The 25628-nt window shown below is 54.6% G+C and overlaps 1 protein-coding gene across 1 annotated transcript in view; it reads right to left on the bottom strand.

Moving 5' to 3' along the window:
- The window catches only part of LOC139269272 (nuclear receptor corepressor 2-like), a gene marked incomplete at its 3' end in the record, with an annotated part of 130366 nt that extends 109043 nt beyond the window's left edge, over positions 1-21323 (bottom strand). The window contains exon 1 of the mRNA XM_070888359.1: positions 20941-21323. The remainder of the gene's footprint in view (positions 1-20940) is intronic.
- Positions 21324-25628: the final 4305 nt, after the last annotated feature.

Here is a 25628-nt window from a genome sequence, read left to right as displayed (position 1 = left end):
CCGACAGTGCGGCGCTCCCTCAGTACTGCCCCTCCGACAGTACTGACCTTCCGACAGTGCGGCACTCCCTCAGTACTGCCCCTCCGACAGTACTGACCTTCCGACAGTGCGGCACTCCCTCAGTACTGTCCCTCTGACAGTACTGACCTTCCGACAGTGCGGCACTCCCTCAGTGATGCACTGGAGTGTCAACCTCAATTTTTGTGCTCAAGTCTCTGGAGTGGGTCTTGAAGCCACCAGCTGCTGACTGGGAGGGGAGGGTGCTGCCCACTGATCCATGGTTGACACTTCCTCTTTTACAATATCAGCAACTAGTGTCTGGGGCTAAAGACACTGACCTCTGTGTGAATGAACTCTGCCACTTCCTGCAGCTTCCGACCCATGGGACTGGGAAGCACGGCCCGGGCTGGATAACCGGTTCACCACTGCATCAGCACAGGTTTGGGGATTTATATTCTGCAAATCAGACACCAGTGGTGCTCGGCTGAGCTTGTAAAAGAATCGAGTTGGCCTTTATCAGTAGGAAGCAGGCACTCCACACAGTGACCCACACACCGCCCAGACAGCAGTGTTTCCGCCTGCACCAATCATCCAACCCAGCAACGGGGGGGGGGGGGAGGGGTGCGAGGGGGCCGCGGTGGGGGAGGGGCGGAGGGTGGAGCTGGCTCAATCCCGACACCACGGGCGGACAGCCTGCTGGGTAGCTTTGCTCTTGGCCCGTGGGCGTATGGGCCGGGCCCACCTCAGGCCCATCACAACCTGCCCCGAGGATGCTGTGGAGAGGGGTGTGAGGGGGTGAGCGGTGTGCGGGGGAGCGGGAGACGGGTAGCGGGTCTCTGCCACCGCAGAGGGCAGCAACAGTCACTGTGGGGCTGGAGTGATGGGCAGGCCAGACCGGGTAATGGCGCCCCTGAAGGATAGTACTGACTGAGCCGGGGTCTGATCACATTCTGGCAGCCTGGATTGACATGTTCTTAGTGCCAGACACACGGAATTCAGCTTTCACACCATGCCAGAGTTTGAATCAAAGCCACCACCTCTGGTATCCTGAGCCAGCATCATTATCGCTACACCAACAAAAAGCCCTTGTGTTTTAATGCCACAGCTCAGTGGGTACACTCGCCTCAGAGACTGGAGCACAAAGGTCCGGCTGACACTCCAGTACTGAGGGAGTGCTACACTGTCGGAGGGACAGTACTGAGGGAGTGCTACACTGTCGGAGGGACAGTACTGAGGGAGCGCCACACTGTCGGAGGGACAGTACTGAGGGAGTGCTACACTGTCGGAGGGACAGTACTGAAGGAGCGCCACACTGTCGGAGGGACAGTACTGAGGGAGTGCTACACTGTCGGAGGGGCAGTACTGAGGGAGCGCCGCACTGTCGGAGGGGCAGTACTGAGGGAGCGCCGCACTGTCGGAGGGGCAGTACTGAGGGAGTGCTACACTGTCGGAGGGACAGTACTGAGGGAGCGCCACACTGTCGGAGGGGCAGTACTGAGGGAGTGCCACACTGTCGGAGGGGCAGTACTGAGGGAGTGCCACACTGTCGGAGGGACAGTACTGAGGGAGCGCCACACTGTCGGAGGGGCAGTACCGAGGGAGCGCCACACTGTCGGAGGGGCAGTACTGAGGGAGTGCCGCACTGTCGGAGGGGCAGTACCGAGGGAGCACCACACTGTCGGAGGGGTAGTACTGAGGGAGCACCACACTGTCGGAGGGGCAGTACTGAGGGAGTGCTACACTGTCGGAGGGGCAGTACTGAGGGAGAGCCACACTGTTGGAGGGGCAGTACTGAGGGAGTGTCACACTGTCGGAGGGGCAGTACTGAGGGAGTGCCACACTGTCGGAGGGACAGTACTGAGGGAGCGCCACACTGTCGGAGGGGCAGTAATGAGGGAGTGCCACACTGTCGGAGGGGCAGTACTGAGGGAGCGCCGCACTGTCAGAGGGCCCGTACTGAGGGAGTGCCACACTGTCAGAGGGACAGTACTGAGGGAGTGCCGCACTGTCGGAGGGGCAGTACTGAGGGAGCACCGCACTATCGGAGGGGCAGTACTGAGGTAGCGCCGCACTGTCAGAGGGGCAGTACTGAGGGAGTGTTGTATAGAAAGACAGCACCATATTCTATATCTCGGATAATAAAGGAAAGTATCTCAGTGGCACAGTGCCGTGTTTTCATGGTCATTGGGATCGAATCCTGACAGTGTGAAGGGAAATCGTCTGATCAGCAATCCATCTTTCAGCAGAGCCCACAGTGACCCCGTTTGCTGGAATTGCTGCTCCAGGATGTGCTTTAAACCAAATTCTCTGCTTCCCAGTCACTTCAACATTCAAAACACTGGTCACAGAATCATCCAATAATACAGTGCAGGGTGCCAGTCAGCCCAGCTGCCCGTGCCTGCTTTCATACAACAGCGAGTTGTTCAGATTCTTCACCTTTCAACTGGGGAAAGCAAGGTCACAACCGTCAAAACTGGTAAAAAAAAGACTTGCATTTCTATAGCGCCTTTCACAACCTCAGGACGTCCCAAAGCACTTTACAGCCACTCATCATCATAGGCAGTCCCTCAGCATCGGAGGACTTGCTTCCACTCCCAAACTGAGTTCTTTGGTGGCTGAACAGTTCGATACGAGAGCCACAGACCCCGTTACAGGTGGGACAGACATTCATCGAGGGAAGGGGTGGGTGGGGCTGGTTTGCCGCGCGCTCCTTCCGCTGCCTGCGCCTGGCCTCTTCATGCTCTTTGTGTTAGGACTCGAAGAGCTCAGCGCCCTCCCGGATGTACTTTCTCCACCTCGGGTGGTCTTCGGCCAAGGTCTCCGTGGTGTCAGTCACTTTACCAGGGAGGCTTTGAGGGTGTCCTTATAACGTTTCCGCTGTTCTCCTTTGGCTCGTTTACCATGAAGGAGCGCCACATGAAGCATTTGCTTGGGGAGTCTCGTATCTGGTATGCGAATTATGTGGCCTGCCCAGCAAAGCTGGTCGAGTGTGGTCAGTGCTTCAATGCTGGGGATGTTAGTCGAGGACACTGATGTTGGTGCATCTGTCCTCCCAGGGGATTTGCAGGATCTTGCGGAGACATTGTTGGTGATACATCTCCAGCGACTTGAGGTGCTTCTATACATGGTCCATGCCTCAGACCCATACAGGAGGGCGGGTATTACTACAGCCCTGTAGACCATGGTGGTAGATTTGAGGGCCTGGTCAGATGGCCGAAGGCTGCACTGGAGACGGTGTTGAATCTCGTCGTCAATGTCTGCTCTTGTTGATAAGAGGCTCCCAGGGTATAGGAAATGGTCCACGTTGTCCAGGGCCGTGCCATGGATCTTGATGATTGGAGGGCAGTGCTGTGCGGCGAGGACAGGCTGGTGGAGGACCTTTGTCTTACGGATGTTAAGCGTAAGGCCCATGCTTTCATATGCCTCAGTGAATACTTTGACTATATCCTGGAGTTCAGCCTCTGAATGTGCACAGACGCAGGCCAGACCGGGGTCAAACAGGGCTGCGTCATCGCTCCAACCCTCTTCTCAATCTTCCTCACCACCGTGCTCCAACTCACAATCAACAAGCTCCCCACTGGAGTGGAATTAAACTACAGAACCAGTGGGAAGCTGTTTAACCTGTGCCGTCTCCAGGCCAGGTCCAAGATCACCCCAGCAGCCAATGAAGTACTTTTGAAGTGGGTAACTGCCAATTTGAGCACAGCAATCTCCCACAAACAGCAATGTGATAATGACCAGATAATCTGTTTTAGTGATGTTGATTTGAGGAATAAATATTGGTCCCAGGACACCGGGGTTAACCCCCCTGCTCTTCTTCAAAATAGTGCCATGGGATCTTTTACCTGAGAGCATAGACAGGGCCTCAGTTCAACATCTCATCCGAAAGACATCACCTCCAACAGTGCAGCACTCCCTCAGCACTGCACTGGAGTGTCAGCCTAGATTTTGTACTCTTGGCTCTGGAGAGGGACTTGAACCCACAACCTCCTGACTCCGAGGCGAGTGTGCTGTCCACTGAGCCATGGCTGACAAACCATGGTTGTGGGACCGCCTAAGTAATTTATCTTCATTACTTTCCTGATGCCTCAAAGTTCCTAAGCTTCAAAAAGTGTTGGGCCCAGGATCCAGGAGGCCCAGTGTTGGCCCAGGGCCACGGCCCAGGATCCAGCACGCCGAATGTTGGCCCAGGGCCCAGGATCCAGCAGGCCGAGTGTTGGCCCAGGGCCCAGGATCCAGCAGGCCCAGTGTTGGCCCAGGGCCCAGGATCCAGCAGGCCCAGTGTTGGCCCAGGGCCCAGGATCCAGCAGGCTCAGTGTTGGCCCAGGGCCCAGGATCCAGCAGGCCGAACGTTGGCCCAGGGCCCAGGATCCAGCAGGCCATGTGTTGGCCCAGGATCCAGCAGCCCATTGGCCCAGGATCCAGGAGGCCGAATGTTGACCCAGGGCCCAGGATCCAGCAGGCCCAGTGTTGGCTCAGGAACCAGCAGGCCAAATGTAGGGCTCAGGATTGAGCGATCTGGCCTCCCTCCGTCGAGAATGAGTCAACTTAAGGTCTCCTTTCCAAGAGTTACTTTGGTTCAATCTATTTCTGAAATGTGTCAATTTGCCCGAGGCAGGAGCAGAATCCTATCTGGGAACAGCAGAGAAATTACTGCTGCCGATACTGGTGAAGGAGCATTTGATGCGTTTGTGTCAGTGATTCCCGAATTACTCCCTGTTCAGTGGACCTGCCCACCGATATCGCCACAGGATTCTCCAGGCTACTATTTACTGTACAAATGTCGTCTGTGGAGGCCTGAGAATCAGGTCCAGCCGGGCAATTTGGGGAGTTGGGTCTGATGGGAGAATGGCGGCCAGATCACTGCAGAGAGGAGATTCTGCTGCCAACATTCTCTGGTCACTGTGACGCAACACAAGCTGAAAAACATTTCCAACAAAAAAAATCTCCATTTATGGAGAGAAAAAACAATGAAAAACATCTTGTTCGAATCATTCCCAGAACGGTTCAGGAGTTGCTCATGGAGAGAGGTTTTATTCAAACCATAAAATTGGATTCCTCACACTCGGCAATCATCACAAGAGGCACTTCATTAAAGCGGTGTCAGAAAGGCGACCAAGGCCTGGGTCGTGTCCCTCTGATCACTCAGTGCTCTCATTCTCCACATCTCCTCAAACATGCAAATCACCCCTTCTGCATTATCAGCACAACTTACTCTCAGGCAACAGGGAATTACAGACCGGTCAGCCTGACATCGGTAGTGGGTAAAATGATGGAATCAATTATTAAGGATGTCATAGCAGTGCATTTGGAAAGAGGTGACATGATAGGTCCAAGTCAGCATGGATTTGTGAAAGGGAAATCATGCTTGACAAATCTTCTGGAATTTTTTGAGGATGTTTCCAGTAGAGTGGACAAGGGAGAACCAGTTGATGTGGTATATTTGGACTTTCAGAAGGCTTTCGACAAGACCCCACACAAGAGATTAATGTGCAAAGTTAAAGAACATGGGATTGGGGGTAGTGTGTTGACGTGGATTGAGAACTGGTTGTCAGATAGGAAGCAAAGAGTAGGAGTAAATGGATACTTTTCAGAATGGCAGGCAGTGACTAGTGGGGTACCGCAAGGTTCTGTGCTGGGGCCCCAGCTGTTTACACTGTACATTAATGATTTAGACGAGGGGATTAAATGTAGTATCTCCAAATTTGCGGATGACACTAAGTTGGGTGGCAGTGTGAGCTGCGAGGAGGATGCTATGAGGCTGCAGAGTGACTTCGATAGGTTAGGTGAGTGGGCAAATGAATGGCAGATGAAGTATAAGGTGGATAAATGTGAGGTTATCCACTTTGGTGGTAAAAACAGAGAGACAGACTATTATCTGAATGGTGACAGATTAGGAAAAGGGGAGGTGCAACGAGACCTGGGTGTCATGGTACATCAGTCATTGAAGGTTGGCATGCAGGTGCAGCACGCGGTTAAGAAAGCAAATGGCATGTTGGCCTTCATAGCGAGGGGATTTGAGTACAGGGGCAGGGAGGTGTTGCTACAGTTGTACAGGGCCTTGGTGAGGCCACACCTGGAATATTGTGTACAGTTATGGTTTCCTAACTTGAGGAAGGACATTCTTGCTATTGAGGGAGTGCAGCGAAGGTTCACCAGACTGATTCCCGGGTTGGTGGGACTGACCTATCAAGGAAGACTGGATCAACTGGGCTTGTATTCACTGGAGTTCAGAAGAATGAGAGGGGACCTCATAGAAACGTTTAAAATTCTGACGGGTTTAGACAGGTTAGATGCAGGAAGAATGTTCCCAATGTTGGGGAAGTCCAGAACCAGGGGTCACAGTCTAAGGTTAAGGGGTAAGCCATTTAGGACCGAGATGAGAGAAACTTCTTCACCCAGAGAGTGGTGAACCTGTGGAATTCTCTACCACAGAAAGTTGTTGAGGCCAATTCACTAAATATATTCAAAAGGGAGTTCGATGTAGACCTTACTACTAGGGGGATCAAGGGGTATGGCGAGAAAGCAGGAAGGGGGTACTGAAGTTGCATGTTCAGCCATGAACTCATTGAATGGTGGTGCAGGCTAGAAGGGCTGAATGGCCTACTCCTGCACCTATTTTCTATGTTTCTGTGTTTCTATGTAACACAGCCCGATGTCCCCTCGTCGCCCCCTAAAGCCCGTGTCCCCATTACATCCCTTACCCTCCGTCCGGCATGGTACGTATCTGGTTTACTCATCCATCGCCATATCTACTGGGACACATCAAGCTCGCCTCCGTCAAAACTGTTCCTTCTTCCTGAAGGGCATCGATAAACCCCCCCTGCTTCTTACCTCCACCCTCTCCTTAAACCCCCCCCCACCGTCTCCTTAAACCCCCCCCCCGTCCCTCCACCCTCTCCTTAAACCCCCCCCCCCACCGTCTCCTTAAACCCCCCCCTCTCCTTAAACACCCCCTCATCTCTCCACCGTCTCCTTAAATCTCCTCCCTCTTCCCTCCACCCTCTCCTTAAACCCCCCCCCACCGGCTCCTTAAACCCCCCCCCCCGTGCCTCCACCCTCTCCTTAAACCCCCCCCCACCGGCTCCTTAAACCCCCCCCCCCGTCCCTCCACCCTCTCCTTAAACCCCCCCCCCCACCGTCTCCTTAAACCCCCCCCCCCGTCCCTCCAACCTCTCCTTAAACTCCCCCTCGTCCCTCCACCCTCTCCTTAAACCCACCCTGCCCCCTACCCCATCTCCCTCCCCAAACCTCTCCCTTGCTCCCCTCCCCCCCCTGCAAGACTGAGACCAGCCATCCTGCTGCCTCCCTCCTGGTAAGATTTCCAAGGATAGAAATGTTTTCTCCCAGGTACTCAACCCACTGTTCTCCTGTTACAACTTGCATTTATATAGCGCCTTTAACATAGAAAGCATCCCACGGCACTTCACGGGAGCATTAGTGAACAATGAACACTGAGCCACAGGAGGGGAGTTTCAGAGAGTTGGTCAACGAGGTGGGTTTTAAGGAGGGTCTTTGAGCGAAGCGAAAGGTGGCGAGGTGGAGGCTGCGGGAGACTCACAGAGCAAGGGGCGAGGGCGGGGGGGGGCAGAGCAAGAGGCGAGGGTGGGGGGGCAGAGCAAGAGGTGAGGGCGGGGGGGGGGGGGGACAGAGCAAGGGGCGAGGGTGGGGGGGGCAGAGCAAGAGGTGAGGGCGGGGGGGGCAGAGCAAGGGGCGAGGGTGGGGGGGGGCAGAGCAAGGGGCGAGGAGGGGCAGAGCAAGAGGTGAGGGCGGGGGGGGCAGAGCAAGGGGCGAGGGTGGGGGGGGGGCAGAGCAAGGGGCGAGGGTGGGGGGGGCAGAGCAAGAGGTGAGGGCGGGGGGGGCAGAGCAAGGGGCGAGGGTGGGGGGGGGGCAGAGCAAGGGGCGAGGGCGGGGAGGGGCAGAGCAAGGGGCGAGGGTGGGGGGGGGCAGAGCAAGGGGCGAGGGCGGGGGGGGCAGAGCAAGGGGCGAGGGTGGGGGGGGGGGCAGAGCAAGGGGCGAGGGCGGGGGGGCAGAGCAAGGGGCGAGGGCGGGGAGGGGGGCAGAGCAAGGGGCGAGGGTGGGAGGGGGGGGGGCAGAGCAAGGGGCGAGGGTGGGGGGGGGCAGAGCAAGAGGTGAGGGCGGGGGGGGGCAGAGCAAGGGGCGAGGGCGGCGGGGGCAGAGCAAGAGGTGAGGGCGGGGGGGCAGAGCAAGGGGCGAGGGCGGGGAGGGGGGCAGAGCAAGAGGTGAGGGCGGGAGGGGGGGGGCAGAGCAAGGGGCGAGGGTGGGAGGGGGGGCAGAGCAAGGGGCGAGGGCGGGGGGGGGCAGAGCAAGGGGCGAGGGTGGGGGGGGGGCAGAGCAAGAGGTGAGGGCGGGGACAGAGCAAGGGGCGAGGGCGGGGAGGGGGGCAGAGCAAGAGGTGAGGGCGGGGGGGGCAGAGCAAGGGGCGAGGGTGGGGGGGGGCAGAGCAAGGGGCGAGGGCGGGGAGGGGCAGAGCAAGGGGCGAGGGTGGGGGGGGGGCAGAGCAAGGGGCGAGGGCGGGGAGGGTGGCAGAGCAAGAGGTGAGGGCGGGAGGGGGGGGCAGAGCAAGGGGCGAGGGTGGGAGGGGGGGGGCAGAGCAAGGGGCGAGGGCGGGGGGGGCAGAGCAAGGGGCGAGGGTGGGGGGGGGCAGAGCAAGGGGCGAGGGCGGGGGGGGGCAGAGCAAGGGGCGAGGGTGGGGGGGGGCAGAGCAAGGGGCGAAGGCTGGGAGGGGGGGGCAGAGCAAGGGGCGAGGGTGGGGGGGGTACAGAGCAAGGGGCGAAGGCGGGGAGGGGGGCAGAGCAAGAGGTGAGGGCGGGGGGGGCGCAGAGCAAGGGGCGAGGGCGGGGGGGCGGGGGGCTGGGGGAATCGCAGCAACAGAGAGGTTTGGGAGGGTTGAAGGACTGGAGGAGGTCAGAGGCGATGGGAGGGGTTTGTTTAATGCAGTGAACACCGTCACTCACGTTGTGTGCAGGTTCTGGGATGCTGAGCGATATTTACATTTCACTCAGTGAGGCTCAAGCCCTAAATAATCCACAGCTTCCAGTTAGTATTCTCAGGTTAACTTTAACATCTTTATTCCCACTGCCCAGACCCCACCTTAACCCTCCCCCCGCCGCATGAACTATCAGCCCCACTCTCTCCGACGGCCCACACCCTCAGAGACAGCAGAAGGGTGAGCGTGGGGTGGATAAGGAAGGGATTCCCACTCCCCTCTGTGTGAAGAAATGCTTCTTCAACGGCCGGGCTCTAATTTTAATGTTCTGGCTCTTTGTTCTGGATCCCCCCCACCAGAGGGAATAATTTCTCTCAATCTATTAACTCCTTTAATCATCTTATACACCTCGATTAGATCACCTCTTAATCTCATACACTCGAGGGGATACAGCCCAGTCTGTGCGGCCTGTCCTCCACATTTAACCCTTTCAGCCCCGGGGTATCAGTCTGGGGAATCTGCAGTGCCCCCCTCCGAGGCGGATATACCCTCCCGAGGGGTGGGGCCCAGGACTGAACGCGGTTACTGCAGACGGGGTGTGACCCGATGCTGTACAGCTGGAGCATACCCCCTCCCCTTTGTATTCAGGCCCCGAGATAGAGATAAATCATCAGCCTTTTTGGTTGTTTTTTTGTACTTGACCACTAGCTCTTGGTGATTTATGTACTTGGACCCCGAAATCCCTCTGCACATCCACAGCTCTCAGTCTCTCACCATTAATAAAATATCACCATTTGTCAAGTGTGTTGCCTTCAGATTGCCAATATGGGCTGCTGACTGAAAGCTCCGCACTCAGGGCTCAATTTTCCCCACGTCGGTTTTTGGCTTTTTGCCAGTGTTACTCCCGTTTTTTTTGGCCCAGACTACTCCAAAAAAAAAACTTGCAAGTTTCCCCGTTCTAATTTTTGAAATTGGCGCTGCGCAGCCCGTCCTTTAGCTTCAGGGGGTGGAGCCTATAAAGAGCCAGTTGTGTGAGAACTTTAATTCTCAGTGGAAAAATCGGAGCTGCAATATAATATGCAACACGGCTCAAGGACCAATAATTTCTCACAGGGTGAAGTGGAGGCACTAGTTACTGCGATTGAGGCCAGGTGGCACGAGCTGGACCCAGCAGAGGTCAAATAAATGTTTCACCAAAAGAAATGAAGAAACGCTGGAACCAACTTGCAGAAGATTACTGAGCAATGGTGACCACCCCGAGGTCTGGAGGCAAAGAGTGGCAGGACCTTGGTCAAGTAGTTAGTGTAAGTAACATTTTCATTTATTCACTGGAATTGCAATTGTAAAAGTGTCAAATCCCCTGGGAGGACAGACGCACCAACGTTAGCGTCCTTGACCAGGCCAACATCCCCAGCATTGAAGCACTGACCACACCCGATCAGCTCCGCTGGGCAGGCCACATTGTCCACATGCCAGACAGGAGACTCCCAAAGCAAGCGCTCTACTTGGAACTACTTCACGGCAAATGAGCCAAAGGTGGGCAGAGGAAATGTTTCAAGGACACCCTCAAAGTTTCCTTGATAAAATGCAACATCCCCACCGACAACTGGGAGTCCCTGCCAAAGACCGCCCAACGTGGAGGAAGAGTATCCAGGAGACCTCGAGTCTCATCGCCAAGAGCATGCAGAAACAAAGCGCAGGCAGACGGAGCGTGCGGCAAACCAGACTCCCCACCCACCCTTTCCTCCAGCGACTATCTGCCCCACCTGCGACAGAGACTGTAATTCCCGTATTGGACTGTTCACTCACCTAAGAACTTACTTTTAGAGTGGAAGCAAGTCTTCCTCGATTTCGAGGGACTGCCTATGATGATGATGGTGAACATGAGGGTGGGAATGTTGCAGGTAGGTGAGACACTGCCAGGGCACATGTGGAAGGGAATGTCGGAGTTAGCTGCTGCAATAAGGGAACACGCTCAGACCCTGTGCCCATTGACAGAATCAACTGCCACTCCCACTCCAATCCCCAGACCAGCCTCTAAAGAGGCCCAAGCCGGGCCCTCCACATTACCGCCTGCCCACGCCCCCCATCAAGAAGTGCGCATTACCCAAGATGCTCGAAAGAATAAGTTTGGTACCAACCCGAGAAACGCTGTGGCACCGCTTGCGGGCAGGGGTGGAGTCACCGAGACCAAGCGCAGCGGGTGGTCTTAGAATAAGGTGCTGGACAGATGGGTGCAGCCTTTCTTTGCTGTTGTTGTAACTGTTCTCAAATTAAAGTTATGTAAATTTACAAGTTTAAAAGTTTGTAAGTGATCTTAGAGTTTGTAAGAGATCTTAACTGAAAACTTTAATATTTTTATTATAGCTAAGTACAAACAAGTGTTAAACTTTTGAATAAAATATATTTTAAATTAGAACTGAATAATTTCCATTATTTATCCCATTACGACAACATAACATTACGGAGCAGATCCAAACAGTAAACATGGTCCACGTGGAATAGTTGCCGCTGAGCCTTTCGGTAGCAAAGCGTTCATGGATGAGCTGCTGGCGCAAGGCTCGAGCAATCGTTAAAGGGGCACAACGGCCCGCCCTCCTCCGCCATCGTGCTCCGGGTTCAGCTAGTTCCATGGCTTCCTCCACACAAAGATAGTCTCTAATAGGCCCTACCTTTTCTTTAGTTACCCTCTTACTCTTAATGTATTTATAGAGCATCTTAGGGTTTTCCTTAATTTTACTGGCCAATAATTTTTCATGCTCTCTTAGCATTTCTAATATCCTTTCTAATTTTGCCTCTTAACTTTCTACATTTCTCTAAAGATTCTATAGTATTTAGCTCTTGGTATGTGACATAAGCATCCCTTTTTTTATTTATCCTCCCCTGTAAGTCCCTAGACATCCAGGGGCTCTAGAATTATTATTCCCAGCCTTTTTCTTTAAGGGCACATGTTTGGCCTGAGCCCTCCGGATCTCCTCCTTGAATGCTCCCACTGTTCCGACACGGATTTACCCACAAGTAAGTGTTTCCAGTCCACTGTGGCCAAATCACTCCTTAACTTAGCAAAATTAGTTTTTCCCCAATTTGGGACTTTTATTCCAGGCCTATCCTTGTCCTTATCCATAACCAACTTGAATCTGACTGAATTATGGTCACTGACACCCAAGTGCTCTCCCACTAATACCCCTTCAACCTGCCCAGCTTCATTCCCCAAAACTAAATCCAAAACCACCCCCTGTCGTGTTGGGCTTGTTACATACTGACTAAAAAAGTTCTCTTGAATGCATTTCAAGAATACCGCACCCTCTATACCCTTCACACTAAATTTGTCCCAATCAATATTCGGATAGTTAAAATTCCCTTTTTAGAAGCCAAGCCCCGAGCCCCCGTGTCTGGGTGAGGGAGCGATTCTGCCGGCCGATGATCCGACCCTCGAGCCCGGTGAGGAGACGTTCGATGGTGGATTGGCACTTTGAAAAAAATCCAAACTTAAAGAATTGCATTAAACTTCCGTTTTCTCTATTTTGAGTTTGATAAAATGAAACTTCATGACACATATTCTTTGTCTTCTTGACTCCCTCCAAAACCTGGCCTAAAAACAATGGCGTCTTTCTGCGCTGAGTTTTTAATGTGCGCTGGTTTTTTTTTTAAGTGCCCAGAAGGTTTTTTGAGAGTGGTCACATACTCCGTCCTCGGAGAAATGTAAGTTGGCCAAACTTGCATAAATGTGAAAAACTGGCACAGACATCAGGTTACGCCCCCAGGATGCAAAAAAAAAATTGTAACTAACTGAGTCACGCTGGTATAGAAACTTTGGGGAAACTTGGATATTTTATTTTACACCAAAAAAAGCGGCACGCGCCAAAAAAATGGCACAGATAACTGGGGAAAATGGATAAGTTTACAAAGAATGTACAGCACCAAAACTGCACAGTTCAGCCCCTCTGGTCCCTGCTCCACACCAGCCTCCTCCCGCCCCTCTTCAGCTCACCCTATCAGCAGCTCCTTCGAGTCCCTTCTCCTATAAATGTTAGAAAAAAAGATCTGCATTTATATAGCGCCTTTTACAGCTTCACAGACAATGCAGTACTTTTGAAGTGCAGTCATTGTTGTAATGTAGGAAATGTTATTACAAGGTTAACAATGAATAGGAGGGGTGAACAAGTCCCTCTGCTCGTGAACAACACGCAACACATCTACACCCCTGACTGGCCACTGCACACCAGCTCTCAGCAACTGCATATCGTTGGGTTTGTAACATTCCTGACCCACGAGGCAGCAATAACATCCTCACACACAGCAGATTATCGAGCTGCCACGTCATCAGTTACAGCCTCAGAATGAGTGGGCAGCTGAGAGTGAAAGGCCAGTGACCCTGTAACACACTGCAGCCAAGAGCACTGTAATCAGGGCTGGAAACAAAGGCACAGCAAGCTGGATACGTCGTCCATTAACCTGCAATACCGATGTGTTTAAACATGCAATAACTTCACACAGTTCACAGTACAACAGCTTCAGGGTAGCACTACAGTATTCCATTTCAAAGTTATATTCACGTAGCTTGTAAGATCAGAGAGAGGCATGCTAACAAACCGTGAATCGGGTACAGGCACACTGCCAACCCAAACCCACCAGCTGGGCAGGGCCAACGTTACATGTGAATCCACATTAACACCTTACCATCACCCATTCTCCAATCACAGCATCCGCTCCATCCCACCTCCCCAAAGACAGGCCAATCAACCTACTCAACGCTGAATTATTATAATCAGCATCTTTAGCCGAATTATTACTTGTGGAACTCATTGCAATATTCAGGCAAGTGGGTTCTAACATCCAATCTCTCTCTGACTTACAATCCAGTTCTCTCCCCAATCACAGTTAAGGCCATCTCTAATCATTTCCTTGTGTCTCTCGCCATCACATCCCCCTTTCCCTCCCCCTCCCCTACCTCCTTCTGTATCCGCCCCTGGAAGACTCTCTCCCGACTTTCCGACAACTGCACTCTCAAACTCCCAACTGTCCAGCCCTCTGTCCACCAAGACATCTCTGCAGATACCGACCTCTCCACACTCACCCTGTCCAAGAGACCCACTTCCTGCTCCCTCACCCTATTCCCACCAAACTGCTGATCACCCAACTTCCTTTTTTTGGCTCCCATGTTAGCTAACATTGTTAACCGTTCTCTCTGCTCAGATACTGTCTCCCTCTCCTTCAAATTTGCCGTCATCACCCCTCTCTTTCAGATGAGACGTTAAACCGAGGCCCACGTCTATCCTCTCAAGTGGACGTAAAAGATCCCATGGCACTATTTCAAAGAGCAGGGGAGTCCTCCCCAGTATCCTGGCCACTATTTATCCCTCAATCAACATAACCAAAAAAAAACGGATTATCTGGTCATTATCACATTGCTGTTTGTGGGAGCTTGCTGTGCGCAAATTGGCTGCCGCGTTTCCCACATTACAACAGTGACTACACTCCAACAGGTACTGCATTGGCTGTAAAGCGCTTTGAGACTTCTGGTGGTCGTGAAAGGCGCCATATAAATCCAAGTCTCTCTTTCTCCTCAAAAAAACAACCCTTGACCCCACTGTGCTCACTATCGACCACCCCATCTACAACCTCCCTTTCCTAGATTAAAGTGTGGGACGGTTGATGAGCAGTGGCAGACATTTAAGGAAATATTTCATAACTCGCAACAAAAATATATCCCAATGAGAAGGAAAGACTGTAACAGAAGGGATAATCATCCGTGGCTAACTAAGGAAATAAGGGATGGTATCAAATTGAAAACAAGCGTATACAATGTGGCCAAGACTAGTGGGAGGCCAGAGCATTGGGAAACTTTTTAAAGCCAACAAAGAACGACTGAAAAAATGATAAAGAGAGGGAAGATGGATTATGAAAGTAAACTAGCACAAAATATAAAAACAGATAGTAAGAGTTTCTTCAGGTACAGTTTTGGTCTCCGTATTTAAGGAAGGATATACTTGCATTGGAGGCTGTTCAGAGAAGGTTCACTAGGTTGATTCCGGAGTTGTCGCCTCCCATATCCGAGCCCATCTTTCCCGGAACTCTATGTTTGAACCCCTCCAATCAGGTTTCCGCCCGTCACAGTACCAAAACGGCCCTTATCAAAGTCACAAATGGCATCCTTTGTGACTGTGGCAAAGGCAAACCATCCCTCCTTACTCTTGTTGACCGGTCTGCAGCCTTTGACACAACTAACCATCGTCCTCCTGCAACTGTTGCCCAGCTGGGTGGGACTGCACTCGCCTGGTTCCATTCTTATCCATCTAATCGTAGCCCGAGAATCACCTGCAACGGCTTCTCTTCCCCCCGCCCCCCGCATCGTTACCTCTGGAGTAATGTTCCCTGTAAATGTTTTTTGGTGTGTGGGCCATTAACTGGCTGATCGATTTATTGTGAATATGCAGTTATTGCCATTGTAAAGCTGGTGAGGGGTCTGCAGACCCTGAATGGGAACATTGCTCTGGTGTTCCCAAGGATGCACCCATCGCCCCCTATTTATCATCTACATGCGCATCTCAGTGACATCATCCGCATCACTTTGCACTTGGTTTCTCTCTCCACACATGCTGCCTGACCTGCTGACTGTTACCAGCACTTTCTGTTTTGTCACCTTCCACATGTACACTGACCACACCCAGCTGGACCTCACCAGCACCTCTCGACCCCTCCACAGTCTCCAAATAGTCTGACTGCTCATCCCACATCCAATCCTCCATAAGTAGAAACTTTCCCCAACTAAATATTGGGAAAAGAAAGACTTGCATTTCTATAGCGCCTTTCACAACCACCAGACATCTCAAAATGCTTTACAGTCAATGAATTACTTTTGGAGTGTAATCATTGATATAATGTGATAACGACCAGATAATCTGTTTTAGTGATGTTGATTGAGGAATAAATATTGGCCAGGTCACTGAGGATAACTCCCTACTCTTCTTCGAAATAGTGCCGTGGGATCTTTTACGTCCACCTGAGAGGGCAGACAGGGCCTCGGTTTAATGCCTCATCCGACACTGTGGCACTCCCTCAGCACTGCACTGGGAGTGTCAGCCTTGATTTATGTGCTCCAGACCCTGGAGTGGGACTGGAACCCACAACCTTCTGACTCAGAGGCAAGTGTGCTGCCCACTGAGCCATGGCTGACATAGAAGACCGAAGCCATTGTTTATGGTCACCGTCACAGACTCCGTTCCCTAGCCACTGATTCCATCCCTCTCCCTGGCAACTGTCTGAGGCACAACCAGACTGGTCGCAGCCTCACGTGCTATTGGACCCAGAGCTAAGCTTCTAACCCCTTATCCTCTCCATTACTGAGACCACCTACTTCCAGCTCCGAACACGCATCCAGTCCCACTCACCCATCACCCCGTGTCCTAACTCGCACCCAGTCCCGCTCACCCATCACCCCGTGTCCTATCTCGCACCCAGTCCTGCTCACCCATCACCCCGTTTCCTAACTCGCACCCAGTCCCACTCACCCATCACTTCGTGTCCTAACTCGCACCCAGTCCCACTCACCCATCACCCCCTGTGCTCACTGCCCCGTGTCCTAACTCACACCGAGTCCTGCTCACCCATCACCCTCTGTGCTCACTGCTCCATGTCCTAACTCGCATCCAGTCCCACTCACCCATCACCCCCAGTGCTCACTGCCCCGTGTCCTAACTCGCACCGAGTCCCGCTCACCCATCACCCTCTGTGCTCACTGCTCCATGTCCTAACTCGCACCCAGTCCCACTCACCCATCACCCCATGTCCGAACTCGTACCCAGTCCCGCTCACCCATCACCCCGTGTCCTAACTCACACCGAGTCCCACTCACCCATCACCCCGTGTCCTAACTCGCACCCAGTCCAGCTCACCCATCACCCCGTGTCCTAACTCGCACCCAGTCCCACTCACCCATCACTCCCTGTGCTCACTGCCCCGTGTCCTAACTCACACCGAGTCCCGCTCACCCATCACCCGCTGTGCTCACTGCCCCGTGTCCTAACTCACACCAAGTCCCGCTCACCCATCACCCCCTGTGCTCACTGCCCCGTGTCCTAACTCACACCGAGTCCCGCTCACCCATCACCCCCTGTGCTCACTGCCCCGTGTCCTAACTCACACCGAGTCCCGCTCACCCATCATCCCCTGTGCTCGCTGACCCGTGTCCTAACTCACACCGAGTCCCACTCACCCATCACCCCCTGTGCTCGCTGACCTACAATAGTTTCTGGTTAAGCAACGACTCGATTTTAAAATTCTCATCCTTGTTTTCAAATCCCTCCATGGCCTCGCCCCTCCCTATCCCAGAATCACCCTCTGCCCAGTGTCACTGGAGTCACCGACTACCCAGTATCACTGGAATCACCCTCTGCCCAGTGTCACTGGAATCACCCACTGCCCAGTGTCACTGGAATCACTCTCTGCCTACTGTCACTGGAATAAGCTCGACTGCCCAGTGTCACTGGAATTACCCACCGCCTAGTGTCACTAAAATGAGCCCCACTGCCGAGTGTCACTGGAATCACCCACTGCACATTGTCACTGGAATCAGCCCCACTGCCCAGTGTCACTGGAATCACCCACTGCCTAGTGTCACTGGAATCAGCCCCACTGCCCAGTGCCACTGGATTCGCCCAGTCTCCTGGGAAACAGCCCCACGGTCCAGTGTCACTGGAATCACCCACAGTCCAATGTCACTGGAATCACCCACTGCCTAGTGTCATTGGAATCACCCACTGCCTAGTGTCACTGGAATCACCCACTGCCTAGTGACACTGGAATCACCCACTGCCCAGTGTCACTGGAATCACTCTCTGCCTACTGTCACTGGAATCAGCTCGACTGCCCAGTGTCACTGGAATTACCCACCGCCTAGTGTCACTAAAATGAGCCCCGCTGCCGAGTGTCACTGGAATCACCCACTGCACATTGTCACTGGAATCAGCCCCACTGCCCAGTGTCACTGGAATCACCCACTGCCTAGTGTCACTGGAATCAGCCCCACTGCCCAGTGCCACTGGATTCGCCCAGTCTCCTTGGAAACAGCCCCACGGTCCAGTGTCACTGGAATCACCCACAGTCCAATGTCACTAGAATCACCCACTGCCTAGTGTCATTGGAATCACCCACTGCCTAGTGTCACTGGAATCACCCACTGCCTAGTGACACTGGAATCACCCACTGCCCAGTGTCACTGGAATCAGCTCCACTGCCAAGTGTCACTGGAATTACCCACCGCCCATTGTCCCCGGAAACAGCCCCACTGCCCAGGCTCACTGGAATCAGCGCCGCTGCCCATTGTCACTGGAATCACCCTCTGCCCAGTGTCACTGGAGTCACCCACTGCCCAGTGTCACTGGAATCACTCTCTGTCCAGTGTCACTGGAATCACCCACTGCCCAGTGTCACTGGAATCACTCTATGCCCAGTGTCACTGGAATCAGCTCTACTGCCCAGTGTCACTGGAATTACCCACCGCCCAGTGTCACTAGAATGAGCCCCACTGCCGAGTGTCACTGGAATCACCCACTGCACATTGTCACTGCAATCAGCCCCACTGCCCAGTGTCACTGGAATCACCCACTGCCTAGGGTCACTGGAATCAGCCCCACTGCCCAGTGTAACTGGATTAACCCACAGCCAAGTGTCCTTGGAAACAGCCCCACTGTCCCGTGTCCTAACTCACACCGAGTCCCGCTCACCCATCACCCCCTGTGCTCGCTGAACCGTGTCCCAACTCACAACCAGTCCCAATCACCCATCACCCCCTGTGCTCACTGACCCGTGGCCTAACTCGCACCGAGTCCCACTCACCCATCACCCCCTGTGCTCACTGACCCGTGGCCTAACTCGCACCGAGTCCCACTCACCCATCACCCCCTGTGCTCGCTGACCTACAATGGTTTCTGGTTAAGCAACGATTCGATTTTAAAATTCTCATCCTTGTTTTCAAATCCCTCCATGGCCTCGCCCCTCCCTATCCCTGTAATCTCCTCCAGCCCCTGCCATCACCGCCCCCCCCCACCCCCCAATATATCTGCGCTCTTCCAATTCTGACCTCTCGTGGATCCCTGATTATAATCGCTCATCACTGGCGACTGTGCCTTCACCTGCTTGGGTCTTAAGCTCTGGAATTCCCTCCTTAAATCTTTCCACTCTCTATCCCTCCTCCTCCTTTAAGACGTTACTTAAAACCTACTCTTTGACCCAGTTTTTAGTTATCTGCCCAATATCTCCTTATGTGGCTCGGTGTAAAATTTTGTTTATCACTCCTGTGAAGTGCCTTGGGGCGTTTTACGTTAAGGTCGCTATATAAATACATGGTGTTGTTGTTGTATATCCCAGCATTTGATTTATGACCCAGTTCCATTTCTCTGTTCCCACAGGAATATTCATATGCTGAAAGGATTCTTTTGAAATATTTAGGCCCGAATGGAATAAATTGGTGGCGTCACTGGAAGGTGAAAACGTGTATTTAAAATCACACCTTTCATAGTCCTAGGGTGACCCAAAGTGAAGGACTTTCTAAAGTACACAAAGTGCTAATTTTTTAGACAAATGCTGCATCCAGTTTATGCACAGCAAGGTCCCAGAAACAGCAAATAACCAGGTGTTGTTTGTGGGAACAATGCTGGTGAAGGAACCAGGAGACATGCCGGGTACACCTGGCAGGTCCGGTCACCAGGAGACATGCCGGGTACACCTGGCGGGTCAGGCCACCAGGAGACATGCCGGGTACACCTGGCGGGTCAGGCCACCAGGAGACATGCCGGGTACACCTGGTGGGTCTGGCCACCAGGAGACATGCCGGGTACACCTGGCGGGTCAGGCCACCAGGAGACATGCCGGGTACACCTGGCGGGTCAGGCCACCAGGAGACATGCCGGGTACACCTGGTGGGTCAGGCCACCAGGAGACATGCCGGGTACACCTGGTGGGTCAGGCCACCAGGAGACATGCCGGGTACACCTGGTGGGTCAGGCCACCAGGAGACATGCCGGGTACACCTGGCGGGTCAGGCCACCAGGAGACATGCCGGGTACCCCTGGTGGGTCTGGCCACCAGGAGACATGCCGGGTACACCTGGCGGGTCAGGCCACCAGGAGACATGCCGGGTACACCTGGTGGGTCAGGCCACCAGGAGACATGCCGGGTACACCTCGCGGGTCCGGCAATGGCGGGGGAGCAAAATCTTCAGCGGGGAGACCCTGAACATAGTGCAAACTTAAACCATCAGCCTCCCCGCTCTCCCCTCACACCCTCCCTCACTGAGCCCTACACCCTCCCTCACTCTCCCACACCCCCTCCCTCACTGAGCCCCACACCCCCTGCCTCACTCTCCCCACAAACCTTCCCTCACTCTCCCCACACTCCCTCCCTCACTGAGCCCCACATCCCCTGCCTCACTCTCCCCACAAACCCTCCCTCACTCTCCCTCCCTCACTGAGCCCCACACCCCCTGCCTCACTCTCCCCACAAACCCTCCCTCACTCTCCCTCCCTCACTGAGCCCCACACCCCCTGCCTCACTCTCCCCACAAAGCCTCCCTCACTGAGCCCCACACCCTCACTCACTCTCCCCACACACCCTCCCACAGTTATCCCTACACACCCTCACTCCCCCCACACCCTTCCTCCGGGATTGCTGGATGAGGGGGAGGTTTGCGGCGGCTCAGAGCTTGTGGTCCCCCCGAGGCCGGACTCGGGGCCTGAAGCTCAGTGTGTGAGCGGGAGGCCGGAGTTATACTGGCGGTGCCGAGCTGGCCCGGGCGCGGCGCCTGTTTACCGGCTCCAATATCGGGGCGGGACTGGCTTTAATGAAAAGGCAAAATATTCACAATGTCATCTCATCCCCGAGTGAGGGGTCGGTCCTGGGCACAGACCTGTTCCCACGCCCCGGGCCCGGACACTGGGCTCCGGCCCCGGCCCCGGCCCGCTCTCCCTCCCTCACACACAGCCCCGGCTCACCCACAGCAGGAGCTCCGGCCGCGACCGGCCGCTTTCACAGTCGCAGCGCCCGGCCAACACCCTCCGTCCGCCCCGGGAACATCGCCGCCCGCTCCGCGATCCGCTCCGCAATGCCGGGCTCAGCCCGCCCGCCGCCTGCAGTGCGGGCCAGGGGAAGGAGCCAGGGGAGGACAGGAACAGATTGTGACTCCACTTCCTGCAACCAAACACACCGAGGCTCCCAAAGCCCTCCGGCTCTCCGCGATATTCAGCTTCAATGCTGAGAGGTCCAGCCGCCGCCGTGCAACCGCATTCAACCTTCGCAGCAACACTTGTGAGAGGCCCCACTGCCCAGTGTCACTGGAATCATCATCTGCCCAGTGTCACCGGAATCACCCTCTGCCCAGTGTCACTGGAATCACCATCGGCCCAGTGTCACTTGAGTCACCCACTGCCCAGTGTCACTGGAATCACCCTCTGCCCAGTGTCACTGGAATCACTCTCTGCCCACTGTCGCTGGAATCAGCTCGACTGCCCAGTGTCACTGGAATTACCCACCGCCCAGTGTCACTAGAATGAGCCCCACTGCCGAGTGTCACTGGAATCACCCACTGCACATTGTCACTGGATCAGCCCCACTTCCCAGTGTCACTGGAATCACCCACTGCCTAGTGTCACTGGAATCAGCCCCACTGCCCAGTGCCACTGGATTCGCCCAGTCTCCTTGGAAACAGCCCCACTGTCCAGTGTCACTGGAATCACTCACAGTCCAATGTCACTGGAATCACCCACTGCCTAGTGTCATTGGAATCACCCACTGCCTAGTGTCACTGGAATCACCCACTGCCCAGTGTCACTGGAATTACCCACCGCCCATTGTCCCCGGAAACAGCCCCACTGCCCAGGCTCACTGGAATCACCATCGGCCCAGTGTCACTGGAATCACCCTCTGCCCAGTGTCACTGGAGTCACCCACGGTCCAGTGTCACTGGAATCACCCTCTGCCCAGTGTCACTGGAATCACCCACTGCCCAGTGTCACTGGAATCACTTTCTGCCCAGTGTCACTGGAATCAGCTCTACTGCCCAGTGTCACTGGAATTACCCACCGCCCAGTGTCACTAGAATGAGCCCCACTGCCGAGTGTCACTGGAATCACCCACTGCACATTGTCACTGGAATCAGCCCCGCTGCCCAGTGTCACTGGAATCACCCACTGCCTAGGGTCACTGGAATCAGCCCCACTGCCCAGTGTCACTGGATTAACCCACAGCCAAGTGTCCTTGGAAACAGCCCCACTGTCCAGTGTCACTGGAATCACCCACTGCCTAGTGTCATTGGAATCACCCACTGCCTAGTGTCACTGGAATCACCCACTGCCTAGTGTCACTGGAATCGCCCACTGCCCAGTGTCACTGGAATCAACTCCACTGCCAAGTGTCACTGGAACCAGCCCCACTGCCCATTGCCCCTGGAAACAGCCCCACTGCCCAGTGTCACTGGAATTAGCCCCACTGCCCAGTATCCCTGGAATCAGCCCCCTGCCCAGTGGCACTGGAATCACCCACTGCCGAGTTTCACTGGAATCAGCCCCACTGCCCAGCGTCCCTGGAATCAGCCCCACTGCCTAGAGTCCTTGGAATCCGCCCCACTGCCCAGTGTCCCTGGAATCAGCCCCACTGCCCAGTGTCCCTGCAATCAGCCCCACTGCCCAGTGTCACTGGAATCATACACAACCTAGTGTTACTGGAATCAGCCCCACTGCCCAGTGTCACTGGAATCTCCCTCTGCCCGGTGTCACTGGAATCGCCCACTGCCCAGTGTCACTGGAATCAGCCTCACTGCCAAGTGTCACTGGAACCACCTACCGCCCAGTGTCATTTGAATCACCCACTGCCCCGTGTCACTGGAATCACCCTCTGCCCAATGTCACTGGAATCGCCCTCTGCCCAGTGTCACTGGAATCAGCTCTACTGCCCAGTGTCACTGGAATTACCCACCGCCCAGTATCACTAGAATGAGCCCTACTGCCGAGTGTCACTGGATTCACCCACTGCCCATTGTCACTGGAATCAACCCCACTGCCCAGTGTAACTGGAATCACCCACTGCCTATGGTCATTGGAATCAGCCCCACCGCCCAGTGTCACTGGATTCACCCACAGCCCAATGTCCTTGGAAACAGCCCCACTGCCCAGTGTCACTGGAATCACCCACAGTCCAATGTCATTGGAATCACCCACTGCCTAATGTCATTGGAATCACCCACTGCCTAGTGTCACTGGAATCACCCACTGCCTAGTGTCACTGGAATCACCCACTGTCAAGTGTCACTGGAATCAGCCCCACTGCCCAGTGCCACTGGAATCACACACAACCCAGTGTTACTGGAATCAGCCCCACTGCCCGTGTCACTGGAATCACCTACTGCCCAGTGGCACTGGAATTAGCCCCACTGCCCAGAATCCCTGGAATCAGCCCCACTGTCCAGTGTCACTGGAATCACCCACTGCCGAGGTTCACTGGAATCAGCCCCACTGCCCAGTGTCCCTGGAATCAGCCTCACTGCCCAGTGTCCTTGGAATCAGCCCCACTGCCCAGTGTTCCTGGAATCAGCCCCACTGCCCAGTGTCCCTGCAATCAGCCCCACTGCCCAGTGCCACTGGAATCACACACAACCCAGTGTTACTGGAATCATCCCCACTGCCCAGTGTCACTGGAATCTCCCTCTGCCCGGTGTCACTGGAATCGCCCACTGTCCAGTGTCACTGGAATCAGCCTCACTGCCAAGTGTCACTGGAATCACCCACTGCCCAGTGTCATTTGAATCGCCCACTGCCCCGTGTCACTGGAATCACCATCTGCCCAGTGTCACTGAAATCACCCACTGCCCCATGTTACTGTAATCAACGACAGCACCGTGTCACTGGAATCACCCCATTGCCCAGTGTCAATGGAATCACCCACTGCCCAGTGTCACTGGAATCATCCCACTGCCCAATGTCACTGGAATCGCCCTCTGCCCAGTGTAACTGCAATCACCCACTGCCCAGTGTCACTGACATGAGCCCAACTGCTCAGTGTCACTGGAATCAGCCCCAGTAGCCAGTGTCACTGGAATCACCCCAATGCCCAGTGCCAGTGGAATCACTCTATGCACAGTGTCACTGGAATCAGCCCCACTACCCAGTGTGACTGGAATCGGCCCACTGCCCAGTGTCACTGGAATCAGCTTCACTGCCCAGTGTCACGGGAATCACCCTCTTCCCAATCTCACTGGAATCACTCACTGCCCCGTGTCACTGGAATGAGTCCCAGTGCCCAGTGTCACTGGAATCAGCCCCAGTAGCCAGTGTCACTGGAATCACCCACTACCCAGTGTCACTAGAATCACCCACTGCCCCGTGACACTGTAATCAATGACAACGCTATTTCACTGGAATCACCTAACTGCCCAGTGCCAATGGAATCACCCACTGCCCAGTGTCACTGGAATCATCGCACTGCCCAGTGTCACTGGAATCGCCCTCTGCCCAGTGTCACTGACATAAGCCCCAACTGCTCAGTGTCACTGGAATCAGCCCCAGTAGCCAGTGTCACTGGAATCACCCCACTGCCCAGTACCAATGGAATCACTCAAGGCACAGCGGCACTGGAATCACCCCACTGCCCAGTGTCACTGGAATCGTCTCACTGCCAAGTGTCACTGGAATACCCCACTGCTCAGTGTCACTGGAATCACCCCCAGTAGCTAGTGTCACTGGAATCACCCCACTGCCCAGGGCCAGTGGAGTCACTCTTTGCACAGTGGCACTGGAATCGCCCTGCTGTCCAGTGTCAAAGGAATCATCCCACTGCCTAGTGCCACTGGAATCAGCCCAACTACCCAGTGTGACTGGAGTCGGCCCACTGCCCAGTGTCACTGGAATCAGCTTCACTGCCCAGTGTCACTGGAATCACCCTCTGCCCAATCTCACTGGAATCAACTCCACTGCCAAGTGTCACTGGAACCAGCCCCACTGCCCATTGCCCCTGGAAACAGCCCCACTGCCCAGTGTCACTGGAATTAGCCCCACTGCCCAGTATCCCTGGAATCAGCCCCCTGCCCAGTGGCACTGGAATCACCCACTGCCGAGTTTCACTGGAATCAGCCCCACTGCCCAGCGTCCCTGGAATCAGCCCCACTGCCTAGAGTCCTTGGAATCCGCCCCACTGCCCAGTGTCCCTGGAATCAGCCCCACTGCCCAGTGTCCCTGCAATCAGCCCCACTGCCCAGTGTCACTGGAATCATACACAACCTAGTGTTACTGGAATCAGCCCCACTGCCCAGTGTCACTGGAATCTCCCTCTGCCCGGTGTCACTGGAATCGCCCACTGCCCAGTGTCACTGGAATCAGCCTCACTGCCAAGTGTCACTGGAACCACCTACCGCCCAGTGTCATTTGAATCACCCACTGCCCCGTGTCACTGGAATCACCCTCTGCCCAATGTCACTGGAATCGCCCTCTGCCCAGTGTCACTGGAATCAGCTCTACTGCCCAGTGTCACTGGAATTACCCACCGCCCAGTATCACTAGAATGAGCCCTACTGCCGAGTGTCACTGGATTCACCCACTGCCCATTGTCACTGGAATCAACCCCACTGCCCAGTGTAACTGGAATCACCCACTGCCTATGGTCATTGGAATCAGCCCCACCGCCCAGTGTCACT

This window comes from Pristiophorus japonicus, chromosome 8 (assembly GCF_044704955.1).
Source record: "Pristiophorus japonicus isolate sPriJap1 chromosome 8, sPriJap1.hap1, whole genome shotgun sequence".
Classification (NCBI taxonomy): domain Eukaryota; kingdom Metazoa; phylum Chordata; class Chondrichthyes; family Pristiophoridae; genus Pristiophorus; species Pristiophorus japonicus.
The sequence above is the reverse complement of the archived record's forward strand: the minus strand, read 5'-3'. Positions and strand labels throughout refer to the sequence as shown.